At 44.8% G+C, this 13,285-nt stretch overlaps 1 long non-coding RNA gene across 1 annotated transcript in view; it reads right to left on the bottom strand.

Moving 5' to 3' along the window:
- The window catches only part of LOC123480056 (uncharacterized), a 40,743-nt gene extending 32,656 nt beyond the window's left edge, over positions 1-8,087 (bottom strand). The window contains exons 1-3 of the long non-coding RNA XR_006655921.2: positions 7,728-8,087; positions 7,365-7,556; positions 6,828-7,035 (exon numbers count right to left, since the gene is read on the bottom strand). This is a non-coding gene — a long non-coding RNA (uncharacterized lncRNA). The remainder of the gene's footprint in view (positions 1-6,827; positions 7,036-7,364; positions 7,557-7,727) is intronic.
- Between the last annotated feature and the right edge of the window lie 5,198 nt (positions 8,088-13,285).

A 13,285-nucleotide genomic window follows, 5' to 3' on the forward strand; every position in this document is an offset into this window, starting at 1 on the left:
CCCACTGAAAAGGGCCAGATGGTGGCAGTTCAGGCTTTGTGGGCCTAAAGTTCTCTGCCACAACTACTCCATCCCACCACTGGAGCATGGAACCAGCCACAGAATGTTTATAACAAATAGGCGTGGCTGTGTCCCAATAAAACTCAATTCTCAAAACCCAGTGCCAGCTGGATGTGTCAACCCCTGGCCAAGAGCAGCACTTCTCCAACTCTAATGGCTACAGGTCACCCAGTGCTCTTATCAAAATGAAGAATCTGAGTGAGCAAGTGTGAGTGCAGTGCCGTCCAATAGAAATATAACGTGAATCACGTGTGTAATTCAACATTTCCTGCTGGCAACAGTTTCTAAAAATTTTATAAGAGCCCTGGCTGTGTGGCTCAGTTGGTTGGAGCATCATCCCCTACACCAAAAGGTTGCAGGTTCTATCCCAGGTCAGGGCACATACCTGGGCTGCAGGTTCGATCTCTGGTTGGAGTGCGTATGGGAGGGAGCTGATCAATGTTTCTCCTTCACATCTATGTTTCTCTCTCTCTCTCCCTTCCTCTCTCTCTAAATCAATATACGTATTCTCAGGTGAGGATTCTTTTTTTAAAATTAAAAGAAACAGGTGAAATTTATATTTATATATTTTATGTAACCTGATATACCTTAAATATTCTCATTTTATTATGTGGCACTAGCCACATTCAAGTGTCCAACAGCCATATGTGGCCAGTGGCTGGGGAGATACCTGGAGTTTCATGTGGGGCCTGAGACTCTGCAGTTCTGATGGGCTCCCAGGTGATACTGACGCTGCTAGTCCAGGGACCAGCTTTGAAATAAAGGCTTAGAGAGCTCTTCCTTCTACTTAGCAGGTGAGACAGTTGTGCAGCTTTTACACAATTTTCTGCAGAATATTAGTAAATTGTGTACCTATCCTAAAATAATTTAAGTGCTTGAAGTCATGTCTTAGAGACCATGCAGCTCCACGTTCATCAATGGGATCACTGTGGGTTATCAAAGTAATATTTCTCAAATGCTGTCACTATTGGTTTTACAAAGAGCTCAGTAAATGGAGGCCCTGTGTCTCTACGTCATATAAAGGAAAAGATTGGTCTTAATAGAAAATGGCAGAACACCTTCACATTGTGTATCAGTCAGGGTTCTCCAAAGAAACTAAACCCACAGAAGATAATAGATAGATAGGTAGGTAGATAGATAGATAGATGACATGTACTGATGATTTATTATAAGCGATTGGAACACATAGTTATGGAGGCTGGAGGTCCCATATTCTCCTGTCTGCAAGCAGGTAAGCTGGTGGGGCCCCCATCCCACACACACAAATTCCTGAGGGGCCTGTCACCAGGGCTTGGAGTGACCTTCTGCTAGGGCCAGTCCATGTTCTGCCCATTCTTGTCTCACTGGGTTCTCCCCTCAAACCCAGCACATGCCACTCTGCATCTGTAGGAACCCACTACACATGCCTGCCTCCGAGCCTTTCATATCCTTTTTTCCTGGAAGTGGCTCCCCATCCTCTCTGATTCTCTAGGGCTCTACCAGGTCTCCCTTCATTGGTTGGGAGCTGGGATGCCCAAGGTTTCCCAGAAGCAGGTCCTGAGGTGGGGGTCCCTGTAAGGGGTCCCAGGCAAGACTGTGATGGCAGGCAGACAGGACAAAGACAGAAAATAACAAAGGGACATGTCACCTCAGGCCAAGGATGGGGTACAGACTTTTTCATCAAACTCCCACATGATGAGTGTGTGGGGGAATCAGAGACCACAAGTCCCAGGTCCTTCCTGCACCCTGTGCCTCAAGAAAACAGCTTCAGCAATCCAAGGGCAGCTCAAGGGCAGCCCCCATAGAAAGTGCTGCCCAAAGTGCTGGCAAAAGCACACACAAACCAAGTGGGGAGCAGAAACAGTAGCCAGACCCAAGAGGGCCTGGCTAGAGCCTCTACAATCAAGAGTCTCCCAAGACCCTCAGCACAGAAGATTCTCAACCATTTGCAGACCAACTGTTTGGGGGACTGGACAAAGCTCGCCTGTGCTTTATCATGCACACTGCACCTGCACTGAGACACTGCACATCTTCCGACCCACACTCAGATCCGGGGAGCTGGTGGCTCATTCACTTCCATCAGTGTCACTCTCTGAGTCACCAGCATCCAAGCCAGGCTGTGTGACTATCTCATCATCCCCTCCAATGTGCTCCAGTGAACGTGGCTTCTTATCTTTAAACATCTCTTTATCTCATGGATAAAATAAAATACTCTCCTCCTGTCAAAAGGCTCTATGGAAAATATCAGAGTCCCTTTATGATGTCACCCAGGTGGGCAACATGTGAGATGTGAGATGTGGTTAGTGCTAGTGGCTGGGTTGCCCCTGCCTGGTTTTCGTTCTCTGTGGAGGAACAGAGCCAGCATAGAAAAGCCTCCCTCTTTCCACAGCTGAAAGGGCCTGGGATGTCCCCACAGCCAGCCCGTGCCATCGTGTACCCTGCACCTGCTCCACACAATACTGGGAAGACACACCTCAACAAAAAAAACCCTTTATAAAAAATCAGGTTTATTGACACCCTTAATTGTGCTGGTAAATGGTTCTCTGACAAAGGAAAGGGGAAGAAGCTCTGATTCATAGTGTTTGCTGATATTCTTGGAGAAAATATTTCTACCTTGACAGATCTCAAGCTCCCCACTTGGAAAATTCCTCAATTCACCCATTGGCTCTCAGAAGCACAAGGCTGACGGTCTGTGTGTTAGGAAGGGTCTGGGTTGCCCTGGCCAAGTGGCTCAGTCAGTTGGAGCATCATCCTGTACATCAAAACACTGCAGGTTCGATCCCTGGTCAGGGCACATACCTAGGATGAGGGTTTGATCCCTGGTCAGGGCACAAATGGGAGGCAACCAATCAATGTTTCTCTCTCACATCTATGTTTCTCTCTCTTTCTCTTCCTCTCTGTCTAAAATCAAACATACCCTTGGGTGCAGATTTTTTTAAAAAAGGATCTGGGTTGTCTGCATTACTAATTTGTCCGTACCTCACTCTGGGCAACTTGTGTTTTATAGACATTTAATGAATGTTAATGAATTAGTTGGGGTTTTCTCAAAAGTAAACCTTATTTACTAATCTTCCTGAGGAAATCATCTTGGAATAAGAAGTTAATGTAACCTGTCACCCTGCACAGCCTGCAGCTCATTCATTGCTCTTCCTGGGTGCCCAGCCTGTGGCTTGAAGGTCTCATGCAGCCCAGGATGGCTACGAATGTGGCCCAGCACAAAAGTGTCAATTTATTTAAAACCTTTTTTTGCTCATCAGCTTTCATTAGTGTTCTGTGTTTAATGTGTGGCCCAAGACAACTCTTCTTCTTCCATTGTGGTCCAGAGATGCCAGAAGTTTGGAGACCCCTAAGACAGGTCTTCTCTCTTCTCTCTCCCTGATATTAATTCTCCATCAGTGGCGAGTCGGCACACTGGCCATGGAGGATTCAGACTCAAGACAACTGCACATCTTAAAAACAGCATGGCGCTGGGAAGGACATCGGCACAGTGTGTAGAGAACACCAGGCAAGGGCTGAGAGGAGAGCAGGGTGCCAGCTCCATGGCTGGGCTCATGTAAAGGTTAAACATGAAAGTTCCACAAGCAATAGCTAGTGCTTATCTACTCTCAGGTAGAAATAGAGGGAGATTCACAACTATTTATTACAAAAGTCACAGAATAGAAACTACCATCTGCTGTGTATTGAGCATTTATGTTTTGGGCACTGTGCTACAGGCTTTATATATAACATGGCATATTGAAGACTCATGAAAACCTCTGAAAAGGAGGTGTTAGAGTCCTCTTTTATAGACACGGACACAGACGCTCTGCAAGAGGGTGTATCCAGAGCCAGGCAGTGCAGACGTCAGAGCCACGGCAGCCCGTGGTCTGATTCCTGCTCTGCCCACAAAGCCTTCACACCTCACGTTGGCAGAGGAGAGGGGTCAACAGGATATTATTCTTATTTGAATCCAATATTTCTTCTGCTGTAGTTGTTTATATCCTTACCACTGCCAAAACAAACAAACAAAAACAATACAAAGAAAACATAATTTTCCTTCGAGATTCCCGGAGTTTAGCTGGGGGCTTTCCAAAACCCACCAGTGGACCTGGGGCTTGTTTCTTCAGAGCTTCCCCTGCTCCCACCTTCTAGTGTGTAAAGAAAACAAACTTGTGACTTCGTCTCCCATCTTCTCATCACTGCCTCCCTTGCTCTCTGCCTGGCCCCATGTCTCTTCCCAAAGGCTGACACCACGAGCCTCCCAAACACCTCCTGACACACAGGCTGACCCCCGCAGCAGCCGGTGTCCTTGGGCCTTGACTTCTGGAAGCCATGAAGTGCAAGGGCAGGACTTTGCCTCTGTCTGAATCACCTCCAAATCCCTTCTGTTGTCACAGGTGTTGTCACCTGGCAGTGTTAGAATATCTTGGATGACCCCCTAAACCATCTCAGCCTACAGAAAGGGAGAAGATACTCAGCAAACACGCTATGCTGGGCAATGAGCACCAAATTTCCCATGAGTCCCCCCACTTCATGGCAAGTCCTCTGCCTTTTAGAAACTTGTGAGGCCAAGGCCTGTCTGCTACAGCTCTCATGCTGGGAGATGCCTGTGCTAGAAGACAGACTGAGGCCGAGTTTCCACTCGCCTCCCATAATGTGCAGCGAACACAGAAGAGAGAACAGGACACAACCTGCCACACTCAGAGAGGAGGGCAGAACCCACCCTTGAAAACCACAGCCCTGTCGTAGGAGCAGGGCAATACATTTAGCTCAGCAGGATGTTTGTGGGTAAATCAGCATTTTGCTGTAAATAAAATTCTGCCAACTAGGGAGTTTAAGCTAAGGATTGTGGAAATTTATTTTGTTTGCATGTTGGCAAGACATCTCTTTTCTTTAAAACAAACTTAGTACGACCCTTGTTTCAAAGACAACCTTCACACTGAGGGCTCGGGTGACTTTGGGTACAGGGTCTTGTCAGGGGCTCGGGTTGGAGCACAAAGAGCTTGGAGACCCTTCTCCCTGAGCAACCCAGCAGCAGCAGACGGCCACATTGCCCCTCATGTCTGTGTGGTGCTCCCACGGGCTCCCCTGGGCCCTGGCATCCGGCTGAAGTCTTTTTATGACAGGCTGCCACTCCAAACAAACCTGTTGGTTAGGACTCACAAGTTCTTTAAATCAACAGCTGACCTCTCACTCTGGGACTAACCAGTAAATGACTGCATTTACTTCAAGCCTTGTTGCCTGCACAGTAAGTACCCATCACATGTTGCTTCCCCTGTGTATAAGAGGGGACCCTCCAAAAACCTAGAATTATCTTCTGGAGGGTAGGCCCCTTATGGTACAGGTGTCCCCTGCTAGGTGAGTGTTCTAGGAACCCATCTGTATCAGTGTAGCTACTGGCATTGTTGTGAGAGGCTGATTCGGCTTCAGTGAATTTTTTTGAAGACTCTTTCAGTGCATTTGCCCATTTCATTATGGGTGATTTATGAGTGCGCCTGCCCACACTGCACTGAGTGTTCAGCAGTTTGGGACCAAAAATGGCATGACCTCTGTGCCCTACCCTCCCTATTCACCTGCTCTCATCCTGAGGGACTTTTTTGTTTCCTCCAAAATGATGAAACAAATCCTCAAATGGAAACATTCTGCCAATTTGGAGAGGTGAAACAAAAATGGCAGAAGCACTAAAAGGCAACAAAATCGATATGAGCTCAAAAATTGTTTTGAGTAGTGGAAAAAACATCTCAGTAGGTGTATTGCAACAAATGGAGAGTACTTTGAAGGTGACTGAAGTTTAAACATGTAAGAATAAATATACAATTTTAATAAACCAACTCTAGGGTCTTTGGGTCCCGTCCCCCCGCCTTATGTCTTATCTCACCTCTCCCTCACTTTTGCTGAATTGTATTATTACTCCTTCTGTCAGTCAACAAACTTGTGGGCCCAGGTGCCAGGCCCTGTGTTTGGAGACAGCCCTGTGGAAAGGCAGCATCATTTGCCAGAGAAGAACCTTTGCAGAGAGAGACAGATTGTGATTGGAGGACAAGTGGCCATGTGTAAAGGAGGAAACCTGCCACACAGTCCCTGATGCTCCTACCACTGAGAGGTGGGGTCCAGGTCACCTCCTCCTGAATCTGTACTGGCTTGTGTGACCCATCTGACCAGTAGAAATGCAATGTGTGTGACTTGTGGGAGTTCTATACTAGGCAATAAAGCTTTGAGGCTCTGTGTGTGTCTCTTAAACACTGGTTCTCAAGCCACCCTGGCTTGGAACACAGGTGTTATGCCATGAGGCTGCCCCAGCCATGAGAGAAGCCTGCTGTGGGTGCTCCAATCAAAGCCCCACCTGAGCTGCCAGCCCACCGGAGGCACCATCTTGGATAGCCACTCAGTCAAGACTTCAGAGGACTGTTGCCCCAGATAACATCTATTGCATCTACACAGGAGACTCCAAGTGAAAGGACCCAGCCAGGCCATTTCCCAGTTCCTAACCTGAGACATTGGGAACAAAATAAAATGGTGGTTTTAAGCCATTAAATTTGGAGTGGTGTCATGCTGCAACAAATGACCAAAGTACTACGGAAGCAAATATCATGGCTACCTCACTGGGATGCTGGGAGAGGAAATCCCAGGAAGGCTTCCTGGAAGAAGTAGTATCTCTGGTGGTGAGATGGGAGGAGTTTCCCAGAAAGAGAAAGCAGCACAAGTGAAGGGCTGGCAATGAGAGGGAGTTTCACTTTCCGGGGGATATGTAGTCTGTGGGTGGGGAAAGAGGAAAGATAGTGAAGATACTAGCAGAGATGAGCTTATACCTGCTGGGCTGACCACAGCACATAGTTGAAAGGGCTTCCTGTGCTATCATTCAGCGTCTCTAGAAGGACTGCAGAAGAAAGCACTCAGTGGTCTTGGCGCAATCACAGCTGGTCTGCAGCAGCAGCTGATGAAAAGTCCCACAATCCACTGTCTTCCAAGGCTATCCTTAGATACACATCATTGGGAGTGGGGGCACATAGACTTCCCCTGAGAAAGAACAATGAGCATAGCTGGAGCACATGGGTCCCATTCCAGTGGACAAGATGCAGCACTTCAAGGTACAGGGGCTGGTCAGGTGTTGTGTTTGAAGCATTGATCCTAGACAAGGTTCCGAAGCCAAGAGGCAAACTAGCTAGAATGAAAGGTGTAAAACCAAAGATTCATACCCTACAGTAGGAGCAGCACCATCATGGGGGACAAGTTCCAGAGCTGACAACAGAGATGATTCTTTGGGGTTTAGAGTCCATGAGAGCCAAACTATGACATTTAGGGCAACTCAAAGCGCTGCTTCTCAAATTCTATTGAGCACTACTCACCTGGGGATTGAACCGAATGAAACATGCAGGCCAGGATTCAAAGTTCCTAACAGGCTCCCAGGTGGAGTCCATGCTGCTGCAGGTCTAGAAGCCACACTTCAATCATCAGGAATTTAGAGGTTTCCCAGGAAGGCAGGCCATCATTTACCTGAACACTAGCAACAGCTTAGAAAATGGAGACCTTGTCCACAACTAAAAAAATAAAATAAAATAAAGTCACACTCTCTATTCCACAATACAGCTCTAAAATTGAGACCAAACTTAATGGTTTATTACTGTGATTGTATTATCATAGCTGTGTATTAGTGTTCTATTAATGCAAAACAAATCACCATAAACTTAACAGCTTCTGACAATACCCACTTATTATCTCATGGCTCTGTAGGTCAGAAGTCCAGGCAGCTGTCAAGCTTCTCTGCGGGCATCTTATGAAGGGCAAAGTCGAGGCTCTTATCTGGAGGTGCTGAGAAGAGTCATTTTCAAGCTCCTCCATTCCTTGCAGCTGCAGGAGACTGAATTCTCCTCTTTCTTCCCAGCTGTCAGCAGGATTGCTCTCAGCAACTAGAAGCCACTCTCTGGTCCTTGTTCCTTGTCCCGCCGTCTCGAAGCCGGCAACAGGAAGCCTCTCTTGTGTCAGTTGTTTCTAATGTCCCCTTGTCTGACCATCCAGAGAAAACTCTCTGCTCTTAAAGGATTTGGGATTAGTTTGGGTCCACTCATACTGTCTCCCATTTTCAGGTCAGCTAAAGAGAAACCTTAATTATATCTGCAAAATCCCTTTTGCTATATAAAGTAATATGATCCTAGGAGTACTCAGAGTTCAAGTTTCAGGACTGTCCTGAAATTCATCACCACAAGCTGGAAATGGTTCCTTAGGCAAAAACTGCCCAGCAGGCATGTAAAACCAAACTAAAAAGGGCAGTCTTTAATCACATAATTAGAAGAGAACCTGAGACCAATTTTCCACTCAACAAAGAGAAGCCAAAAAAACAAAACAAAACAAAACAGTAGGGCTTCTCACTTTAGTAAACCAAACCAAAAGCCCAAGATCAATTTGTATTACCACTGAAAATTCTTGGGTCATGTAAAGAAAAAAATCTAGTAACACTTCCTGTTTTCTGAAAACACTTTATGTCAGCAGCAATATCTAAAAATTATTGAGTAGTTTATACCTGCAAAGCAAAATCTATGGATCAATTTGAGGAGAACTGGTTCCTTGGTACTGTTGAATCGTCCAGTCCAGAAATACAGTCTATCCCTGTGTAGTCAGGTCTTTTCGAAATGTCTCTCTCAAGCAACGTGCTGCAGTTTTCTTTCTGTGAACAGAACTTGTGCACTTTTTTGTTAAATGTATTTTTAAGAATTTTATTTGACATTATAAATGGGATTTTTAGCATCATTTCCAATTGTTTGCTGCTAGTATATAATATGTGATTACTTTTTGCAGACTAGCCTGTATCCTGCACCTCGTACTAGCAGTTTTGTAGATCGCTTGAGATTTTCTCTGTAGACAACCATGCCATGCTCAAATATAGAGTTTTACTTCTTCCCCACCAATTTATGACTTTCACCTCTTTTTCTGGTTTTACTCGCATAGCTAGATTCTCAGTGCATGTTGTTTTTTGTTGATCACAATGATGAGAGAGCATACTTCCTTATCGTGTTCCTGATCTTAGAAAGTATCAGTATTTCAACAGTACGTAGAGTATTGGGTTAACTCTAGGTTTTTCACAGATGGCCTTTATCAGATGAAAGCAGTTCCTTTCTTTGTTTAATTGGCTGGAGGATAAAACAATTGCACAATCATAGTAAGATATATGAACATTCTTCTCTCAGCAATTTATTGATCAATATCAGTAAACATGTCCAGGAGCTGAACGTTATCATTTACCTTAACCTAATAGCTATTTATATGATACATCATTACATAAGTACACAGAAAATTACACATGATGCAAGTCTCAAAAAATTTAAACGATATGGAAATATGTGAAGCACTTTCTCTGACTGCAAAAGAATTAAATTAGAATTAATAATAATAATATGTCCAGGAAAACCTATTTGGAAATTAAACTATACACTTCTAAATAATGCATATTTCAAAAAAGAAATCACGAACAATTTAGAAACTATTTCAAACTGAACAACAATGAAAATACACAATCAAAACATGGACACAGCTAAACCAGTGGTTTGAGGGAACTTCACAGCTTTAAATACTTGAGTCAGAAAAGAGGAAACGTCTGAGATCAAGTTTGCACCTCAAGAGGCTCAAAAATCGCAAAGCAGAGAAAACCTAATGCAAGTAGAAGGGAAGAAATAATAAAGATCAGAAGTCAACAAAATAGAAAACAAACTACAAAGAAATTAGAAAGCTAAATCCTAGTATTTTAAAAACCACAAAATGGATAAACCCATAACTGGACCAGTCAAGAAGAAATTGTAACAGAACATGGACCATCAATGTCAAGAAGAAAGACTGGTTATCACTTCTTTCTTTTTTTAAGATTTTATTCATTTATTTATTTTTAGACAGAGGGGAAAGGAAGGGAGAAAGAGAGGGAGAGAAACATCAATGTGTGGTTGCTTCTCATGCACCCTCTACTGGGGACCTGGCCCACAACCCAGGCATGTGCCCTGACTGGGAATCAAACCAGCAACCCTTTGGTTTGCAGGCTGGAGCTCAATTCACTAAGCCACAGCCAGGGCAGGTTATCACTTCTGACATTAGAAATATTAAAAGGGAAAAAAATAAATATTAAAAGGGTAATAAGCCAATTTTGTGAACAACTTTATGCCAATAAATCTGTCAATTTAATGAAATGGACAAATTCCTTAAAAGATACAGCTAACTGAACTTTACACAAGATGAAAGAGAAAATAGGAATAGCCCTGTACTTACTAAAGAAATTGAGTTTGTCATCACAAATCTTCCTACTCAGGAAACTTCAGGCCCACACGATTTCCTAAGTGAACCCTGTAAAATACTTGAAGAAATGATAACGCCAATAGTACACAAACTCTTTCAGGGACAGAGGGGGAGAGAATATATCCCCACATGTTTTCTGAGACAAGTATAACATCAACATCAAAAGCATAACAAACTATTATTTTAATAAAGGACTTTAAAGCACTAAAGTTAACAAGTTAACACTCTCATGAGAGTCTCAAAGTCTAAGCTAGCTCCATTGTATCAGAAATGACTAACTTAAGACAATGAGAACATCAATTCCAAAGTCATGGTATTAAACTTCATTCCATGATGTCTTTAAGAGCTTGCCATATTTGGTACTACGGTAGCCCCCACCCCCAACCCCCTTATCTGTGGTTTCACTTTCTGCAGTTTCATTTACCTGCAGTCACCCTTGGCCCAAAAATATTAAATGGAAAATTCAGAAATAAACAATTTATAAGTTTTAAATTGCGTACCATTCTGAGAAGTGAGACGAAATCTTGTGTTGTCCTGCTCCATCACACTAGGGATGTGAATCATTCCTTTGTCCAGCCTCTCCACACTGTATACACTACCCGCCCACTAGTCACTTAGTAGCTGCCAGTTATCAGATCAACTGCCGTGGTATCTCAGTGTTTGTGCTCAAGTAGCCCTTATTTTACTTCCTAATGGCCCCAAAGTGCTAGAGAAGTGATGCTGCAATTTGGATATGCCAAATAGAAGCCGGAAAATGCTTCTTTTAGGTGACAAAGTATGTATGTAGAAGAAAAAGACACAGTGTGTATATGTGTGTGTGCGTGCGCACTCATCCACAGGGGGTCTGGACTATACCCCCAAATAAGGGGGAATGACTGTAAATTATTTTTTTAAAGGAAAACGTTAACTCTGGGGAAAAACACAGAAACAAATTATTGGTTTTGCAGAAATCCAAATATGAACTAGGACCCTGGAAAACTATGTGTGTTAGTAAGGAATCTATGAAAGAATGATACAGAAAACTCCAAGAGGAAATAAGCCCATGCTCCTTTTTATTGGCATATAGTGCAAAATTTTGTCCATGTGTAAATGTGAGTCCTTTGAAAGAAGCACTGCAGTTTCTATTTTGGCAACTGTTATTGTGGCTTCCACTACGTAGCTATGTGACCTTCCTGCTAAGAAGATAGTGAAGTGAGAACGTCTTTAAGTAGTTATGAAGAATCAGCATGTCACCTGGAGGATAAAACTCAGTTCAACAAGTGGCTGTGACCACGTGGACATGCTCAGGCCTCCACAGGATGACCTCCTCGGAGCCCTGAGAGGGACACATGGCAGCTGTCGAAAATCAACTGAAAATTCGGGGTTCCTCATCTGACACAGGACTGTGACAGCAGTTTGACAGCACTGGTGGTTTATAAAAATAATGAAGAGCTTGTTCACAGTTGAAATAGAAACATGCACAAAGAATCTGGGGTGCAGACTGCCGGCCTGAGGCCGTTCTAAGACTGGCTCATCCTGCTCCCTGACAAGAGCATTGGAAGGAGAGAGTAGGGGTTAGAAGTTTTAGAGAATTTGGCATTCCTGCAACATCAAACCGAGTGCTCATTGGTTAGTACTTCATGTTCATGGTGTTTTACAAATGCACTATCCCAAGAAAGATTGGGGAAAATTAAAGCCCCAGGTCCCTCACCACAGCTTGTGTGCCACGCCCTGTTCCAGAACAGCAGCTCCAAGTGTGGTTTCATGGCTTTGAGCTCCAGGGAGTTGAAAGTAATTAGCTGCTGGTGAAGGTAGTTCCTGGTCACACAGTGTCAGTCTTCATAGTTATTATTTAAAATCGACTTTAATAAATACTACGTTGTACCTCTGCCACCTTGTGCACACCTTCCCCTTCCCCTGTGTTTCCTGAGAGAAAAAAAGGGCTGGCATCTCAGTCCCTATTCCTTGGAAATGCCAGGCCCAGGGCATGCCTGGGCAGTGTGACCTGTTGGCGGGTCATCCCTGGAGTGATGCCAAAGGGAAGACTCTAGCAGATAACCAGGAGCGGGGAGCTCCAGGCTGGGGTGGTGTTTGCTGCAGTGTTGGAAGCTCCTCACGCTCCACACAGAACTGTGGGGCTGGCCCTGGGTCATCCATGAGATGCTAAGAGTGCAGAGGCTTGCTCAGCTCACACAGTACAAGGGTTCTTGAAACTCCTTTGTTTTTCTGAGTCAACCCAAGCTTCACTTAAAAGTGGTCTGTCTCCTACAGATGCAAACTGGAAATGAGGTGGCTCTTTCTTCTGGGGCAACCTCCACAGTGAGCGTGTGTGAGTCCCGGTCCTAGGGGCCCACTGGGAAACAGTTTAATTCCCCACGTCCCAGATGTTTTATTTTTCAAAGTTAGCAGACTGCAACCTGCTTACACTGCTCTGAGATGCACCAACCTCACCTTCCCTCACATTTTCAAGGACAATCAAAAAACCAGTCAATGCTGATATAAGATTTAACTTCCTGAAAAACTCATCTTGTGGCTAGCCAAGGTTGTCTGTGGAAGGTGTGCAGCCAGGGAACAAGCTGCATATTTCTGTGGGTGGGCAGGGATATTTCTAAGCTAGATGGATTTGGGGAAGAGGGAACAGAACTATGGCCATCAGAGGGTCTGACTGAATAACAAAGGGCACTGAGGAGGGTCCCTGAGCTCAGAGAGGCACTGCACCTGCCAGCAGAGGTATGGGATGCCACTGGGCCTGGCCAGAGGGCTCTGCCCAGACACTCCTCATCCTGTCAGCCCTAGGCTAAACACTCCCAAAGGAAGGGAGAGCCAGACCATTCACAGGACAAAGTAAACACATAGCCAACCAATATCGGCCTATGTCCACAGGGCACTCCTGCAACGCAAACCACCTGACACTTGGGATTTACCTGTTACCCCTTCCTCCCCCCGATAGGCCTCTTGGACCTGTCACAGATCTCAGAGTGGTGCATAGCCATGCCATGGAGCCATTCCCAGA

This window comes from Desmodus rotundus, chromosome 1, assembly GCF_022682495.2.
Source record: "Desmodus rotundus isolate HL8 chromosome 1, HLdesRot8A.1, whole genome shotgun sequence".
Lineage (NCBI taxonomy): Eukaryota > Metazoa > Chordata > Mammalia > Chiroptera > Phyllostomidae > Desmodus > Desmodus rotundus.